The 18,446-nt window shown below is 32.5% G+C and overlaps 1 protein-coding gene across 1 annotated transcript in view; it reads right to left on the bottom strand.

The window, feature by feature from the left end:
• The window catches only part of LOC142975890 (uncharacterized), a 38,540-nt gene extending 33,539 nt beyond the window's left edge, over positions 1–5,001 (bottom strand). Inside the window, exon 1 of the mRNA XM_076119018.1 lies at positions 4,837–5,001. The gene's annotated coding sequence lies outside the window, so the exon portion shown is untranslated. The remainder of the gene's footprint in view (positions 1–4,836) is intronic.
• Positions 5,002–18,446: the final 13,445 nt, after the last annotated feature.

Here is an 18,446-nt window from a genome sequence, read left to right as displayed (position 1 = left end):
CGCCTTTGCCGATAGTTAAAAAAAATGCTTCAGTCAAATTTCTTTTAGACGCGACTTCCATCTTAATGACTTAGGTCAATGTCCTGTGGCAACTAGCTGAACTGAAATATTTTTAGGTATTATTTTATGGGTTAATGTGCGGTTTTGACAACGCTGGCTAACGGTTAGTCATTTATTACTAAGGTGACGGGTTAAATTTATTTGGGGCGATGCCCGTTACAAGTTCAATTAGACAATCTATTTACTTCTTTTATTATATACGGAATGATAATGGCTAGACTTTTATGTCTCATACCAATTTAGGAAGATTTGTTCTTAATAACGTCCAATGCCCTTTTAAAGTTACCCTATCAACTATGAGAACCAAAACTACCTAATGGATCAAACCTTTTCATATGGTTTTTTCTAAGAAATTGGTATTTTCCTAACAACTTAATGATTGACCAATCTAAACATATTATTCATATTCTATGTACGCTGGGTCTTCTATTTAGAAAATCAAGGTTTTAATTTCCCATAAATCTTTCTTATTTAGCGTGGTCAACGCAATGACTAATCAGAAATATAAGTAACTAGCTGACCCGCGCAACTTCGCTTCCGTAACATAAGAGAGAATGGGTAAAAATGTTCCCCGTTTTTATGACATTTTATACTGCTACTCTGCTCCTATAGGTTGTCACGTGACATAATAGCCTTTCTCGATAAATGGACTATCAAACACTGAAAGAATTTTTCAAATCGGACCCGTAGTTCCTGAGATTAGCGCGTTCAAACAAACAAACTCTTCAATTAGAAATATGTGCTTTTAGCTTTAGAATATCAAGTTGTTTTGTAATTTTAACGCGTTTATATTTTGTTTTCATTTGATGATACAAAATCCTCGTAATAATAATGAATGAATGAAATTATTTCAACGTGTGAATGATGATTAATCATCAATGAAATAAAGTCAATGAATATTTTATTCATGTAATCGTATTCAAACATTTATAAATTGCGTGGTTAAGTTGCGCAATGCTATTAATCTCATTGGTCCAGATGTTGTTTATTTTTTTACCTGAGAGAGTAAAAAAGAACAGCTGTGAGTTTTTTGCTAGCTCTTCCCTTCGCTTCTTTCTATACTCTTCTGAACTGATAGTTGATTCTGTAACGACCATTACAAATGTCAACATCTGACTCACATTATTAAGTGCTTTTATAGGTACAATGTTTCTGGCACGTCCTTCGATCCAACAGCTGGATATTGTTGTAATCTGTGTCTCTGATTCGGGTTATAGAGTTAAGATTATTGGGTATAAGTTAAGATTAATCGAATATTAAGCAATTTTAAAAGGGCACATGTCTTATTTCTTTCTTATGTGAGATGTGCCCCTTTCAAGCATTTACAATAAATGCAGTATACTATTAAGTATTAACGTTAAAAAGAAAATTTTAATAACTAAGCTATCAATTACGCGAAGTATCCAAAGAATCGATCGCATTGTTTAATAACAGTCTATCAACGTTCTCATCTATGAAACTTAGTTAACAACTATGTTCATTAAATGTACTGTTGCTTGTGCAACTCAAATTATGCACATCAATTATATTAAACTTGATACTTGGCCTTACGAAACTATGAATAAACAAATATTGAATACAAAAATTATGAGTAGACAACAATATACCGTCAAATAAAGAGACCTTTGAATTGCTAAGTCATGATGAGAAGAATCATACAGCTGACTAAATCATGGTGCAAGCTTATATTGCTTTCAGGGTCAAATCTACAAAAGATGTAGTTGTGGAATACTTGATGTCTAGAAATGCACAAGTCATTCAGAGTTACTCCTTTATTCCCAAAATTCTTTATAATTAAAATCCCGATGCTAAAGATTTTTAAAAATCAACAGCTTTGTAGAGTCTTGTTTGCAAGTTTCACACCTGGCGAATGTATACGAAATAAAATATAGAACAGTCAGAATCAGTCACTGCGGTCTGTTTGATACAACTTCTTTTTGGACACACAAAATTATTGATTAAAATACAGATAATTCGTCCATGCCAAGTTTTTCCACTGAGGTATCAAAATATAGCTCAGTCCTATCTTATATAATCAAAGTTCTTGTTTCTGTGTACACAGTACCATTTATAAACTTTAAATTAAGGCTATATGGCGGATCATCGACCGACTCTTACGCAGAACAAGTGCGTAACACAGTTGCACTTGACCTGTGTTTTTGGAACACGCCAATTCCGTTATCGACACGGATCTGTTACGTCACTACACTCGGCTAGTTTGCCAATATCAACATTAATTTTCAAGCATTCGCAATGTAGTTTTAGTAGCTTTATCTATAGAAGGTTTTTCTAGAAGGATAGTAAAATAAACTCAATGTGATATCAGTAAATTAACGTGTTAAAAATTGTGTCTCAATACAGAAGTAATACTAAACTGAGGTAATAATTTTAAATTCCCAACATCAATCCTATGATGAACTTTGCTCATATCACATAATAAAACTAACAATTCACAAATTTTCACATAAAAAAAACAATTAACATCCCGAGAAATCTTCAAATCATAAATTAATTCACAGCTTTATCTGTTTATTATAATTCGCGTGACAGCCCAATAAACACTTATTCGCGACTAATTAGTGGTGTGAATTGTGATACAACTATCGATAGCGTGTTTAATGCTCACCAACATTCTACACTATACCTACATTGTATAAAGCATAAGACACACACAGTGTGGTTGCGGGACAGATCAAAGTGAGAATACAGCGGCTGTATATCTAGCAGTCGTATAGTAACGCGATTCTTTACAATTGGAACCATCGATTATCGAGTCTGATATTTAAAATATACTGCAAAAATAGTTTCTACGACGTCCGCTAGAGGCACTGATTAGATTTTCATACAATTTTTATCCATAACTAACCGGTTTGATACTCTATGGTAGTAAAAAATCGGGCTATAGACAACGACACACTCAAAGCGGACGGGGATCGAGAAACGCGAGTAAACTTCCCGTTGTTGTAAAAAGAGAGCTATCTGGTATTTCATTCTGTAGATGGCCAAGCTCGCTTGCATTCGACCCGCACCCACGTGTTGTGTGAAGACAATCAACCGCGCGGTTCACGCATTGTACACGCCGTTACACGCTCTCTGTGTATCACGCATAAATGGATTGTACCGTTTGTACCACAGTCGAGGCAAAGCCGACTAATTGTCACGCTAATTGCTACCGTTCGATTCTATTAGCGATTATGTAACCGGTAATTATATTTTATTATGTGTTTGACTGGATTCGTCGACACACTGTTATGATGCTATGGTAACGATTTTGAATTGAATTTTGTCGTTATGGTAATGCGTTGTATCTGATGGGTAAAAGTTATCATATTTACGAAATAAATAGACCTAAAGTAGCCACCACCGGTATCAAATTAAAACCAAATGTAGCTTAGCTAAGGTAAATAAATTGGCAGATCGAATTGCCAATATTTTAAAATTGCGTAAGTCTATTTTCATAACATAATTATGGAACAAGAACACCTAAAAGTTAAGTACAAAGAACTCTACTTTAAAATAAATGATAAAACTGGATTCAAAGCTAGTTTCTATAAAACCATATGTTATAACGCTATAATGCCAACAGGTGTACAAATTACATTGAACAGCAATCAAATAAGCAATCAACGTGCGATGATATCCATCAGAATGCAAATCAGAACTCGTAAATATTAAACTATTTATTCTTTTATGTGCTTCAATATATCCTGGTTTATTGTACTTTTATTCGAACTAGCTACAGCTAAAATCATCAAAGTATCGCAGGGTTTTCTCCCTATGTGCCTAATTACATCAAAATCTGTTAAGTAGTTTTGTGTATAAAAGCAATATTTGTACATACGATTATATCCATTCAACTAAACATAGCCTGAATCAGGTAGATTATAATACTGTCAAGTTACCTATAATAAAAAATCAATCATCATAATAATATTTTCTTCAACTCGAAACAAAGGATTATTTACACATATTTCCAATTATAAATCCAACTCCTAATTGAAGAGAGCAGTAACACTTAAAATAATTCAGTCCTATTTAATGGGGCTAAGTTTATAACATCGTCTAAAATCTAGGCAGTAAAAGGAGCTAAAAGAAACCAGACTTTTACAAGAGTAGCGTGTTGAAAAAGCAATAAAAGAGCAGACAATTAAATAAATAATGAAAAAAAATGGTATCACGTTAAATAAATGGAATAATTTTGTTAAAATAAAGCAGTCACGTCAGTATTCTACACATTTATTCGATTGTAAGCGTACGCTTTGAAGACTGGAATACAAGATTAGCTCTATTGTTCGACTCATACTGCCTTTACAATGGATCAACAAATAACTACTCTAAGGAATACATTAATTACAGTTAAATCATTGTTTTCACATTTTTTCCCTTAAGACCCTGAGTTCGAGCTGCTGTTTTATAATTATGTTAAATTGCAACGAGGTTAATATTCTGTTCTCATTCGTTTATGAAAATAATCAAGTTTGTGACAATTAGCATCTGTGTATTTTTTTCGCTATGATTTTAATAACAAAATAATCCGACTGTTTCTTTAAAATAGTATTTTCTTTTCTTAATTAAATTTTGATGTAAATTTTCAACAGTTTAACTAGAAATGTAACGCAATAGAATCCCAAGAAGGACAGTTTTTAATTACGAAAAAATAATTTCGTTAAACGATGCACGCGAACCGCTTTTTAATAAAAAAATCTTAATTTAAAGTAAGCACAAAAGACGTTTTGATAATTTCTATAATTAAAAAATAATTACGGAAGGACTTACTTTTTTTAATAAAGGACACTCCACAAAAAACACAAGTCCAATTTGAAGTGTAAAAATTTCGAAACGTCGAAATTCGAACGCTTGTAGCGGGTATGATCGTTTGAACCGTGCGTCGCGTGCGCCGTTGAAGGCTTTGCTAAACAAACTATCTACTTCTTCAATATAGGCCTTGCCATTCTCCTGGTCACCGTTCTATACTCCAGCAGATAACCGGTATCTTAGACTACATTTACACCGAATTTTATATTAATCCAGTTTTTTTATTGTTCGTTCAGACTTAATGGAAACTAATTTAGAGTTAAGTGCAAATGTAATTTGAATTGAGTGTGAGTGAAGCTTTTTTAAATTAAATATTAAAATCCAATTAGTTACCCATGCAATAAAGTGCTCTATAAAAAGCAACTTAATTGAATAAAAATACGAAACATTTGCCGTCAGTTTCTTTTCTTTTCAATTCTATTAATTTAGAAATTAATTGAAGGCTTTACGAGTGTAAAAATGTTAAGCAGAAATATTTAATGTTTCATAACTAAAGCAATAAATGTAACTATTCAGAGGAATAAAATGAAGTTATATATTTTTTTTAAATAAGTACACCTATTATATAATATATTTTTATCGAAACAATTCTGTTACACTGTATTTTGTGACACGTAATAAATATGAACCTAAATTTCGAGCTTCCTTTATTCTCAACTATGCTGATACCGGCGCATCCTGAATAAAATATGTAAATTCCTGGAATACATTTTCATTATACCGTGGCTTTTTTCCACATTTTAGTGATTCCTGGAAATTCTTCTTCAAATATTTTTACGAAGCGACAATATAAACTTTGACTTTAATAAAATGTCATACATAAAATAAATCGCACCTTTAAAACTGTAAACAACATTTATAAATCAATCGCAAATTCTAGAACCCAGTTTAAGGATTCGTTAAACTTCTGGGAAATGGAAGGTTTTATTAGATTAAGCATTATTGTATAATTCTAATCACGAATTGAAATATAAAATGTTATTCCTAGAGTCGATATTCAGAGTAATAAATGGGTTGTTTATTTATCTATAATTATATTATAGCTTAGTTTTATAACCTTAACAAAAATAATGGAAAAATATCTAGAACACGTTCATTAGAAAATGTAAAGGCAACAAGTTCCTCATTGTTTCGTAAAGTTTTGTTACGCTTCGGTGTAAATGGTGCCAGCGGAATATTTTGTAATTGATTTGCGTAAATGAATTTAAAAGAAATCTTATTGGGATTTCCTTGTTTATGTGTTACATTATAATATTATAAGTGAACAAAGTACATCCATGAGCAAAACAATGAATACACTATGACATTGTCAATCGTAATTTTTATATGAAGTTAGCCATCATAATTACACAAATATTTTAAAATTACTTAGAAGTCAATGAAGTCCAGTTATTTTACTATTTTCACTTAATACTGTTGAAATATATTAGTATATTTGCTTTGACTCTACAATATAAAGTATCATGACACATGTTTTGGTTTGGTACAATTATAAAAGCATTATTCTGCAGTTATTAGTCGAATAATTACTGTTTTGTTCGTCCAAGCTCAGTTTTATTAGTTTATAATATAGTTATTATGGGTGATAAACATTAAGAGACAATTATTAAGCTATGTTGAATCATTATTGGGGTCTTTGGGTTACATTCGAATATGAAAGGTATGTATATTAAATACCTGACTCGCATCGCATGTTTATGACAAGTGTAATATAATAAAACCTCGCATTTGTCTACGCGTTTCTTCTTATTAATATTTCAGAGCATTGCAAATGGTTTAAGTTTATAAAGTTGAGACGGAAAATTCAAACCAGTGTATCTAATATCCTTATTAATATATCATTAGCAATATACTTAAGAAACAATTTTATTCTGTTGTAAAACATTCCACTGGACATATTATTGTTTCCTACCGTATACATAGGTACTATAACATTGTTTTGCACAGAGCTTCGATAAACTCCTCCAACAATCGTGATCCTCGGCCATTTCTTATAAACTATCCAAATAGGTGACCAAGTCATCACGCCATTGTTAAAACTTCGTATAGAAACATCCATAGTTCGAAGAAAAAAGTTTTAAAGTGAAATGCTTTAAAAGTGCAGATCAAACTTTCATACAACATTTTGATGGATCGATGGCAGTAGTAGGTATTGTGGTAGGAGATCTTCCCCCAATACCACAAGTTAAAATTCTCTTTATGAGTCACAAAAATAAAGAATAGGATTAATCAGAATTATACCTAATTTGTTCCCTTATCGTTAAACCTTTGAACTGTGCTAATTTTTTAATCAAAAAGAGAATTTACCTACACAATATTTATAATCTTTTACAAATTTAATCTTAAGCGAGACGACAACTCGTCAACCTGTGATTAAGTGCAAAGAAAGAGATAAAGAGGTCAATTTTGTTTTTTTATTTACCGGGTTTTGCCCAATAACTTTGTCTTATCTATGAACTAACAACTGAACCATTTAATTATACCTATTTGGATTAACATAGAGTTCCATAGTCAAAACAAAAAAAAAGAGGCATGATCTGGATATCGAGTAAGACAAACAATCTCAGAAGTAGGTACTTTTTTCTGGGGGACGCCCTAGCAAATCATACACAGATCATATCGGTGGTGTCTTGCAAAAAGTTTAAGTGCGCCGTACTCGTGACCGGCGGTCATGTTATAACAAGATGTATGGATGCGAATGAAACAAGGGAAGTTTGTGAGGTTCGTTGCAAATGACGTTCTTTGGTCTCTGCCTACCCCTATGGGAAAAAGGCTTAATATTATGTACATGTCACGCCTTTGCCCCATAATATTTTTCCCATCCAATACATACATACCGGCATCCTCTGCCTAGTAAAGCTATTGATTATATCAACATAAACATTATGAGTATGTCCCACACATACACATATACTACATACATGCAACATTTAAGCGCGTGCCCTATAAACATAAATTCTACTGCAAATAGAATCACACTATCGGTTACGTTGGCGCTGTAATCGGAAATCTCTATCGCCATACATCATATATTATCAATTATAGTTTTAGAGGGTAGATCCTTATTTCTATTGTAATTTACATACTATAAACAGTTTATGAACCTTCGACTATTAGTTAAGGGTTGGTTTTGAAGGTTTTATGTTAGTAAGAACGAACATTAATCTAAATGAACCGGTACGATTTCAGTTATGGTGTATTATATATTTTGTGACCATAAGTTAGGAGAAAGGTGTTAAAAAAACAGGTTCCAAGCGTATTTAGCTCAAACTCACTTTTGAGGTTTTACCAATATGCCAAAGTCCAATAGGTATTTTATAATACATTGACCCCAAAGTTTGGACTTCAGACTTGATATTGGTAAAATACTTGGACTTTGAAGTGAAAGGCTGCGGCAGGTGTTAAATGTAAATAATTCCTTGGTTTGCTTCACGTTGCAACTTCATTGCACTAACTGTCAAAAAAATTATATTATTAAATATTAATTATATTATTAGCCTATATATCCCATTTGCTGAGATTCTTAACCAATAATTCCAGACTGCGTGCAGGTTGTACCTACATATTTTAAATGGATTGACGAGCGCGATTTTCTACCACTATCTAAAGCACCTCTAGCGGGCGCCATAGGAACTATTTGCAGTATATTTTAAATGTCAATCTCGGTATAGTCAATTGTATTGTCTGTAAAAAACCGTACTACTGTAGCTCGATTCTTTACTACTATCGACTACCGACAACCGAACTGTCATCGAGAAATTTTGTATGAAAATCTGATCAGCGCCTCTGACGGGTGTCGTAGGAAACATTTGGCAGTACATGCTAAATGTCAAAATTTCGATAGCTAGCCGGTTGCCGGTAGTCGATAGAAGTAAAGAATTGAGGTACTGATAGAACCATTTTATCGTAGTGTTAAAAAAAAATACTTTAAACGATTACCATACCTATATAATATTTAACTCATAACCAAAACACTCTCATACACAGAATCACACTCATTTCCTCCAACAACCACGCAGGCGCCATATTGAAAATTTACTCGTTTATATTTCACCACAGTTTACGACTTCCGGGGACAAACTCGAAACAAAACGATACAAATACAAACAAGAAAGTAGGTCGTGTGTAGGCTTCATTTTCAGATCATATTCTGGTAACATTTTCTGATTGTATTTTCTCTTTTCTTTGTTTAGAGGCATCTTGAACCACAATTTGTACACCAAGATTCATAATACTGCCCAATTTTGAAAGCAGTCCAGCCTTATCCTTCGTAGACGGTTACAAAATATTAATTTACGGACAACTACTAGTAATTGGACTTCAGTTAAGAATTTGCAATTTTTCTCTATCAAATTTTTCGGAAGACGGACTAACAAATTAACTTATCATAAAACAAACAGCATCAAATAATAATATTATTATGTATTATTAAAATTAAGTAATAATCAGTTTCATATCTCTGAATAATTCATTTGAGACCAATTCAATTCAAATATATGCATCTATTTACCTTATTTCTAATTTACTGCATCAATTAATATAATTGACAATCATGTCTGATATTACAAAATTGATTTAGAACTAATTTCCCACGTTATAACATAAACTACAGATCGTTGAATATTGCCAAACCCTCCAGTCAAATTTATATGCCGAAATGATGGCCTGATAATTCAAGCGTATTTTAGAACGGTTCAATAGGATTCAAATTAGCAGATAGATCTAAAATAAAGCTAATTTAGCTCTCGGCGATATTCTGTAAAAGCAAAGCGGAATTTGAACGGCATCAGTGCAATTGGCTAGCGAATTTGTATTTTTTAACTGCAGCAAGAATAGGAATGGGCATCAGGGAATTGTATTTTATTTTTTGACTAGGCGCATTCAATTTACGCAAAAAAAATGCTTAAGGCTTTTGTTCTTAAACAGCAACTAAATTTTTTAATAAAAAAAATATGCACCTACTTCTATCCATGCCTACTTAAAATACATTAGGATTTTACGTATACAATGCCTATGCTTTGATACTTTAATATTTAAAAACGGACGTTTGAGAGTATTAAAGTAATGGCCATAAAAAAAATACATTAAAATTCTGCAAATCGGTTTCATAACGATTCCGAAAATTCAAAATTACCTTCAGATTAAACAGAGAAAGCTATTCTTAGAACTACAATAAGAGTCTAAATACATTAATTGAATAAAAATCTTTGTTCAGTCGCTGCTAATAGCTATTTACAAGGGTTTATAGCCCTTAATGTTGAAACGAACAACAGAACAAAACACTTTTGATATGACCCATTAAGCATTATGGAAGTATCGTAACAAAAAACCTTAAAGAAACGTAATACAATGAGAAAATGTTCCATCATTAATCCGTAGTCATAAAAAACGGCGAAAATTATTAGCCATTTGCACGCATCATCTTACAGTATAAAGTTTGTTGATCTTCTATTAAATGAGATGAGCTTTTTATGGCAGGACTATTTCTGAGAAGTCGGTAATTTCGTAAGTAAATTAAGCTTATTTAGAATGTTTTTATAGGATATTTTTGTACTGTATATTAAGTCTTTGTGTAAAGCTTTTCTAATTCAACAATGGGAGCTAATTTTGCACTTACAATAATTCGATAAGTGATCAATGAAAACTCTACAAAAAAGTTAATTGTGTAAAATTTCATGGAATAAAGTTATATAACATCAACTTCGTTAATGTCAATTGAAGGTAACCTCAAATAATCCTTAAATAATCTGTTTACGATCAAAAGTAAAATACAAGTCCGTCATATTAACGCATAAAGGATCTCCGATTAAGGCCAAGCTCTAAAAATACAATCATTCTGCGGAAGCCGACTCAAAACCGGAGCTCACACATTTCATCCAAAGGATTAACACAATCTACTTTAGCTGTACATTATGGTATAAATTAGTCACTGGCCGCTGTTATTTGAGAGTGCGTACGCATTTGACGTTTACCACACGTTGGTAATTTATAAACAACGCATTAATAAGGTTTTATTTCTTCCTAAGCTGATCCGGTATAGCATACATCGATCGAGTACACGAATTTACAATTTTCTGTACAACACTGCACAGCGACGCAACGAATATGCGCTAGACGTTTTGCGATTGACGTCAGGGTAAGAAAAAAATAAGCCTTATAATACAAAATTTAGCTTTTCGTACACGCTTTTATAGGCAGTAGGTTTCATCGTGCAAATTATGTGCAGAGTTCACCTTTTAAAATGAATGTTGACAAAGCGCGCTTCAAAGCTCTGTAATGTGTGCAAGCTCTTAGTCGCAATTTTATTTCATAAAATACTCTTTCTGGCTCGCAAACCTCATCAAGGTAATAAGCCGTTCTATTTTTAACGCAGGACCAGTTAGGGCATTGACGTCAGTTGTAGAATATAAAGAGTGAATGTGTACATAAAATTATTCTATCTATAAAGAAATCGTTTAAAAGCGAAATAACTTGGGAGCTACTTTAGCTTTTAGTATTTAATAACATTACCATGACTTTGCCTCTAGGATTATAACAATGTTTAGCCCAAGAACTTAAAGTATTTTCCAATAAAATGCGTGCTTGCTGCGTTCAAACTCGTAAAGTTAAGACTACAAGAAGATACTATCACGTTTCCGTTTATTCTTATACACGATCGATGTCTACATCCTTTTTCTGAACTTAATCTACTACAAGTAAACAATGCAGGATTATAGAGTTAATTTATTTTCATAGAATTTTAAAGATTTAGGAAATTAATTTCTTTGCAAGATTACGAGCGATTAAATGTTAAATTATAGAACTAATGGTCCCTAGTGCAATTCACATAAAAATAACTGTCAAATATTGTGTGAAACACGTCTCTTTGGCATTACACGGTGATGCGTGGTCGTGAATGTGATAGTTCTAACGTTCACACTAATAACCCTATCGTAAAAAATACTCTGTTTTTAAAGTTAAAACGGCAGGCGCTAATAGCCATTTAAGACATATGTCACAATGTCATGTATGTATTTTGACTCTTTCTTTTTTAAGCTATGAATAGAGATAGGATTATGTGCATGAACTTGACAAGATAGATTATTTTTTCCTATCTATTTTGAGCGTAAGAAATAGGGAGAAACATTTCAAAACGCGTGAATCATGCCATAATATATAAACAATAACTAAACGCTTAGTGATTTAATAGACAAATAGATCCTTGCACCTTAAAGGTAAACGTTATGTATTACGGTCCAAGGTTCACTGCTGTCTAGAGACTTCGGGTCTTTAAACCTTAGCTTTATGGGGTTCGCTAGTTGAAACTATATGCAACATTTTGTAGGAAAGTAGAGAAGTTAATCAAAAATAAAAGATCACGCCGTTACCAGTACCTCCGGGAGTTTCATTCCCAGATAGTACAAACATCTGTATGAGCCGTAAATAGCTGTTTTGGGTCTGTTTGTCAGATATATGTGACAAATATTTTGTGACTAAAAATCAAACTAATACTATGTTTCTCATTAATACCATATGTAGTTTGGTAACAAACTATTAGGTAAATTCACTAGTAATCATTTATTTTAAACGATTAACTAAATTGTAGTTAGGAATGTGTTTTGACGTTCCACATCAGTAAACAAACAAGATGTACAAATATGATCCAAATAATTTCCAAAACCAATTATTGTATAATAACAAAATATGAAAATAATAGAAATAGGTTTGTATTATTTCATTATCTGATCGGAATGTATTTGCGTGCTACTGTGACGTTATTTAGCGTATAAATGAATCAAACTCTCGGTTTTTTCCATATAAATATACTACCTGACTGCATCTTAAAATAAATCATAATTAGGAATATCCCAGTAACCGTTCAGAGTGCCTAAATATATGCTATAATTATATTATCAGCAAAAAACGTGTCCGTAATGATGAGAAGAAATAACGAATGGTCACTCAAGAGGCACTCGTCCTTCCCTCCACATTCGGTCAAAAAACTCGGAGAGTTGTTAAGTTTCGACAATATACAGAAGTGCGATCAAAGGTCAAACGTTTTATTTTCTCATATAACTTGTATTTTTCTCGGAAAATTCTGGAAAAATAAAAAATGTGTGGGTATGTACCACATCCGTTCGATAATTAATACTGGTCGAAATATACCGGGTAGTGCATCATGAAATAGCAAACAAAAAGAACACAAATGAATTAAGAAACTCCTGCTTTTCCAAAGACTGCTTAAAAAAGTAACAAGTATGCACATAATATATCACTCACTCACTACACTTTTTTAACCGAATTAGCTCTTACAAATTACAATCATATTTAGAGTATTGAGTAGTTTCGTAATCTACCTTTTTCCCAATTTAACTCATATCAACCGCTATCGTTTAGCAGCTGTAATCACTACTAACATTAACTTTAGAATCGTAGTCTTACAAAACAATCGGCACCAACAAACTTACCTGCAGGAAATCATACCACTTAAGTTTTAACGTGAGCAGTTTACGACGTAATCAAAGCAAGAGAAAACTGCATTCAGCCACGGTCGCTACTCGACGGGAATGCACCAACTAGTTCCACAGATTACTATCGGCAGCTATTCTCGCTCAACTAATGAGATTGTTTGCTGTTTTTAAAGCGCTGAGTCGAGGAACTGAAGCTAGAATGCTTTTTATATTAAAGTGAATTTTGAGTTGTTGATAGATTATTATTATGCATTATTTTAATGGAGTATGCTTGAGTTGCTGGCTTCGTAATAACAATTATGTTGGATTAGACATCAATACGGTTTCTTGACGTAAAATTTGCTTTAATAAAAAAAGTATTTTTTTCGAAAAATATTGTATGCGGCTTATTACTTTACACTCCTAGAGTAAAGCATTTTAAAATATAAAAGGTACAGAGATACACCTCTGTACATGTCGCTCTTGTTCGAATACAACAGGTGTGATATTTTTAACTGCTTTACATAAAATATTATAACCAATTAAATTGCGATAATGCAAAACCTGTTATCAGTGTTTATGAAGGGTTAACAAGTTCAAAATTCGACAATTATTACATAATTACAGCGTATGTTACTGTAATTAGTTTTAATCGGCTCTACAGGAGATTAATAACACATTTTCAACAATGCTTTATCCAAAAAAATCACAATAATGTGTAAATTAGTCACGTTTATTTCACAAACTTGAATATTATTAACTTTAAAATCTACATCTATAATAAAATCTCAATTTCGAATAGCATAATTACTATTTAAGCCAAATAAGAATAGCGTCACGTTTTGGCCTAAAGACTTGATACCGAAGCAGTTTTCAAACATCTGTTGTAATATTATTAACATTTATACATGTAATTAAATGTCACATTATTTATTTATACCTATTTCTAAAGTCACGGGATCATTGACCTCAAAACTGGTTTGTTTATAGTTTTACTTCAACAGGTGTAAGTTTTACAAATCGTAATTTGAAGACGTAGACCGTGGTTATTCTAAATTGATTAATTTAATCCCTAGCTATTGAGATTTAAGAGTCCATCTCTATAATAAATACGATTTTTCATCATTAAACATTGAGCTATAAAAGCTTTGTATGATGTGAAATGCAACGACACAAATCTTTTATTTTAATTTTACACCAAAATATATTTTATCATTTCTATATTTTCTCATCGTTGGAAGGTGCTGAATACACTCCAAAGGAGATCAAAATTGAATTTCGATTATGTACGGACCCGAACGAGTCTACATTGCTAATGAATAGCCGGTTTTATATGACATTTTTTTCCCAATTTTCACAAATTCAAAGGTGTCCTCTTTCGACCGTTTCTTTTAAACGGAAAGAAAAGCAACCATTAAAAATCATTAAATTGCACAAAGTTTTCACCGTGAAAGGTGGAAGTGAATTAATTCTAGGTAGCACTTTTTATTCTTGGCGCCTTCGAGTATTTGTTCGTGATTCCTTCTTTTCTGTTAATTTGTCGGATGATGTCAGCTTAAACTGAAATTGAATGAAGAGACGTGAGACTAACGAATTTACGTTATTAGCTTTCGTTCTCCATCATTCGAATTTGCTATTAACTTCCAAATATATTGAGCACCTTTATATGAAAAAGATTACTTGTCTTGTACTACCCACAAGGGTACTTGAAATTCTAGTTTTTCATCCTTTACAGACTAACTAGGTGCATTTTAGAATCAGGAATGCTACAATTTCAAACATCATTCTCTAACAAAATAAAGTTGGTAATAGCCTCTACTTTACTCGTACAACACTTGAATGAGGCATGCTTACACCGATGCATAGTTTAAGAATGCAGCTACAATTTAAGTAAGACTCTCAGAATTCGCGAGTGGAAATAAACAGCCATTGTTCTGAAGATTTACGTTAAAAACAAACTGTTATAGCAATGGCTCCCAGATTTAAGTTTAAACAATGTGTTCTCTACGTTTATTGTTTTCTACTAAAGTGCAATTGTTTTATTATAAAGCTACAATTGTGAGACAATCATTTTGATTCAGTGTTCACTGGATTTTTGTGCTAAAAGCTTTTGTTGATCTCCATTTTCCAGAACTCGTGGATGTGGCGTTTTGAGGGCTGCGATACTGCGGTTAAAAGTAAAATGATGTCCAAGAGTGACTTGCATTATACCCATTATAAAACTGTTAATTTTTAGGCAAGCGATGACATAAGTAACAAGTTTGATCTGTGACTGAAGCATATAAAGATTTTTATTCTGTTTCACCAGATTACTTAGAAATTCATGATATTTGGAATATCTTTTTCACGTCACATAATAACATATTTATTTTGTTTAATTATCTACTTGGAAGTAACTTGTTAAGTGATACTTAGAAAACACCGAGACAGACTTTTCACATACTTGCTGAACACAGTTCAAACACCACAAAGCGGCCAGCAAGAACGTCCACAAATTCTGAATAATTAAAAGGCCAATACATGGAAAGAACGTTTGTCGTATATCTGTTGAAACGTCTGGTTGATTGAATTAATTAATAATGATCCTATGTAACCGAGATTCGTGGAAGTTCTAGCTTAGTTGTGCAGTCTAATTACGTGACCTATTTGCAAGGGCTATCTCCTACACAACTTATGTACCGCCGCTGTTTGTGATGTTGATGAATAATTTAAACTATTAAAACTTGATGGAGTAGAAGTTTTGTTGGATAAGTAATTTGATTTTGTAAGAGTTGTTACGGATTGACTATAATACCCGGGTTCAAGAAAATGATAATAAATTGGTAGCACGTAAAATGTATTGGATACGAATCAATTATGCGTCTCGGGATACTTTTTTTTCAAACACACTAGCCGAAAATACAAAAAATTACATGTAATTTGAAAACAGTACGTAGCTAGAGTATCATAATTACAACATTAGAAGTAAGGATAGAGTTAATACAGTTGTCCTCGTTAGGCAGCCTATATCTTTCCTATTCATTGTCTTCATATTATTATGCTTAGTCAACCTCGATATTTCCAAAACCAAATTATACGTCAAAGAGCTTATTAGCGAAGCGATCGTGTGTACAGCTTAAGTGTCACATTAATAATGCATTGTTTGATACCTGACCGCATTTGAATTCAAGTGCATTCCTGGAACTATATAGAGATTGACCAGGAGTTTGATGCTACACACATTAATTTAGTGACAGTGTCTTTCCACTCCTACTCCTATTTCTATTCTGATTTCCACAAACTATATTATTCCTTAATAAATATTAGTATTATTTAAAAGTAAAAGAAGATTTTTGATAGAGACAGTTATTCATTTACGAACTGTCAACCTTTTTTGGCGATCACAAGTAGAGAATACCGCTTTACGAACACACGTCCTAAAACTTTTAGCTTAGCCTAAAGATTGCGTCACATACATATGAGACGCAATTGTTAAAGTCCATCTAAATACCTAAGCAATCCGGCGCATTAGAAAAATCCGTTTGACATAGGTACTAACTAAGATAGGATCCTAAAACCGTCCATCCAATATCAGTCTATTAATACGACCTAAGCGTATTAAATCAATACGTAAACTATTATTTACTCTTACGATAAGTTATAAATCTATAATCGACCGTCAATATTAAGGATGTGAGTGCCAGTACCCTACGTACAAGTTTGGGACTTCCTTTAGGGAATAACTGGGGCGAAGGCTATTTATTTATTATAAATACGCCACGCTCGACTTCGGGTTGTAAATATTTGATTTACAAATCCGATACCTATTGTATACTCTATTTTTTCTGCACGATTGAATTTACTGCTCTATTTAAATATATGATACGAATATTGAGGTTTTATTTTTGTATTAACTAGCATCAGGTTGAAAAAAAATACGCCTGGTACTTCAAACAACAGGTCCCTTCGTTTATATTACAAAAATTAATATAACGTAATTGAGTCAATTTCGTGGAACGGCTGCTATTGCTTCGAAAACAGTAATAGTCCGTATCGCAAAATGAATTCTTAAACTTGATAAAATATATATCTTAAAAATCAAGGGAAACCGTCACACACATTTACGAACAATAATTATAATTATTCAGGTTTTATTAGAACCAGACAAAATACTTAATACTCGTAATGATTGTACGAAATGTGTCCCCTTGGAATATCCTTGCGGACATTCGTTTGTAAATGCACGAAGCCATTATTTGTTCAACACAATACCTAACATTTGAATTGACGCACAAATTCTACCAAAAAAAGCTATCGCTTGCCAAAAGTGCAATTCACACCACATAGTTAAGTAGTTGTACGTCAAACGCTAATGATAATGTTTATTCACTAATTGAACATTACAATTATTTACTAGGTGACCCATGTGGCTCTGCCTGCATACAAAACTTTTTTACACAAACTTAGTCTTTATTCGGATGAATTTTAAATAAATAGCCCATTTTTCGTGATAATCGGTACAGCAGAGGAGCCGACTACTGGCATGAAGGAAAAGATTTTCATTTATTATTTGTCTAGAATAATATTTTACGATTATCAAACAAACTAAATATTTGTTAAGGTCGATTACAAAATTGTAAGAAAACTTAATTGAATAAAAACTATATCGTATCGACTAATTCTTTATACATTGTCTATGAAACAATAAGAAACAAAACAAAGCGCAGGCAAAGATTTCTCATAAAATGAATTTTTGCGACACTTGGGAGGACGACAAGTGAAACCTGCGCCGAAAGGTCAAGCAGTTCAAAATGAAATGCATATTGACAATCATTCCCCTATAGTATTAAATAAAAGACACTAATTTAATATCCTGCAAGAAGGTCAATAGTTGCACTTAACTACATCTCAATATCCTAACTTAAACTAATCGCTTTTCATTAATGTCATAGCTTTGACTTTGACGTCTCAACTTTGGCTTATAGCAAACCTAACTTTGTAAATACATTATCTAGATATATGTACCTAAACACTGTGAATTGCGTCACCGTTATATAGGTGACCCAATTCAATAGTTCGAACTGCCATGATGTAAGTATTAGAATACGTGCCAATTGCCTGTGATATAGGAGAGGAACTTTCAAATACGATTGTAGTCGTTAG

The sequence above is a fragment of the Anticarsia gemmatalis genome, chromosome 10 (assembly GCF_050436995.1).
Source record: "Anticarsia gemmatalis isolate Benzon Research Colony breed Stoneville strain chromosome 10, ilAntGemm2 primary, whole genome shotgun sequence".
Lineage (NCBI taxonomy): Eukaryota > Metazoa > Arthropoda > Insecta > Lepidoptera > Erebidae > Anticarsia > Anticarsia gemmatalis.
Note: the sequence above shows the minus strand (reverse complement) of the source record. Positions and strands in the feature narration are given on the sequence as shown.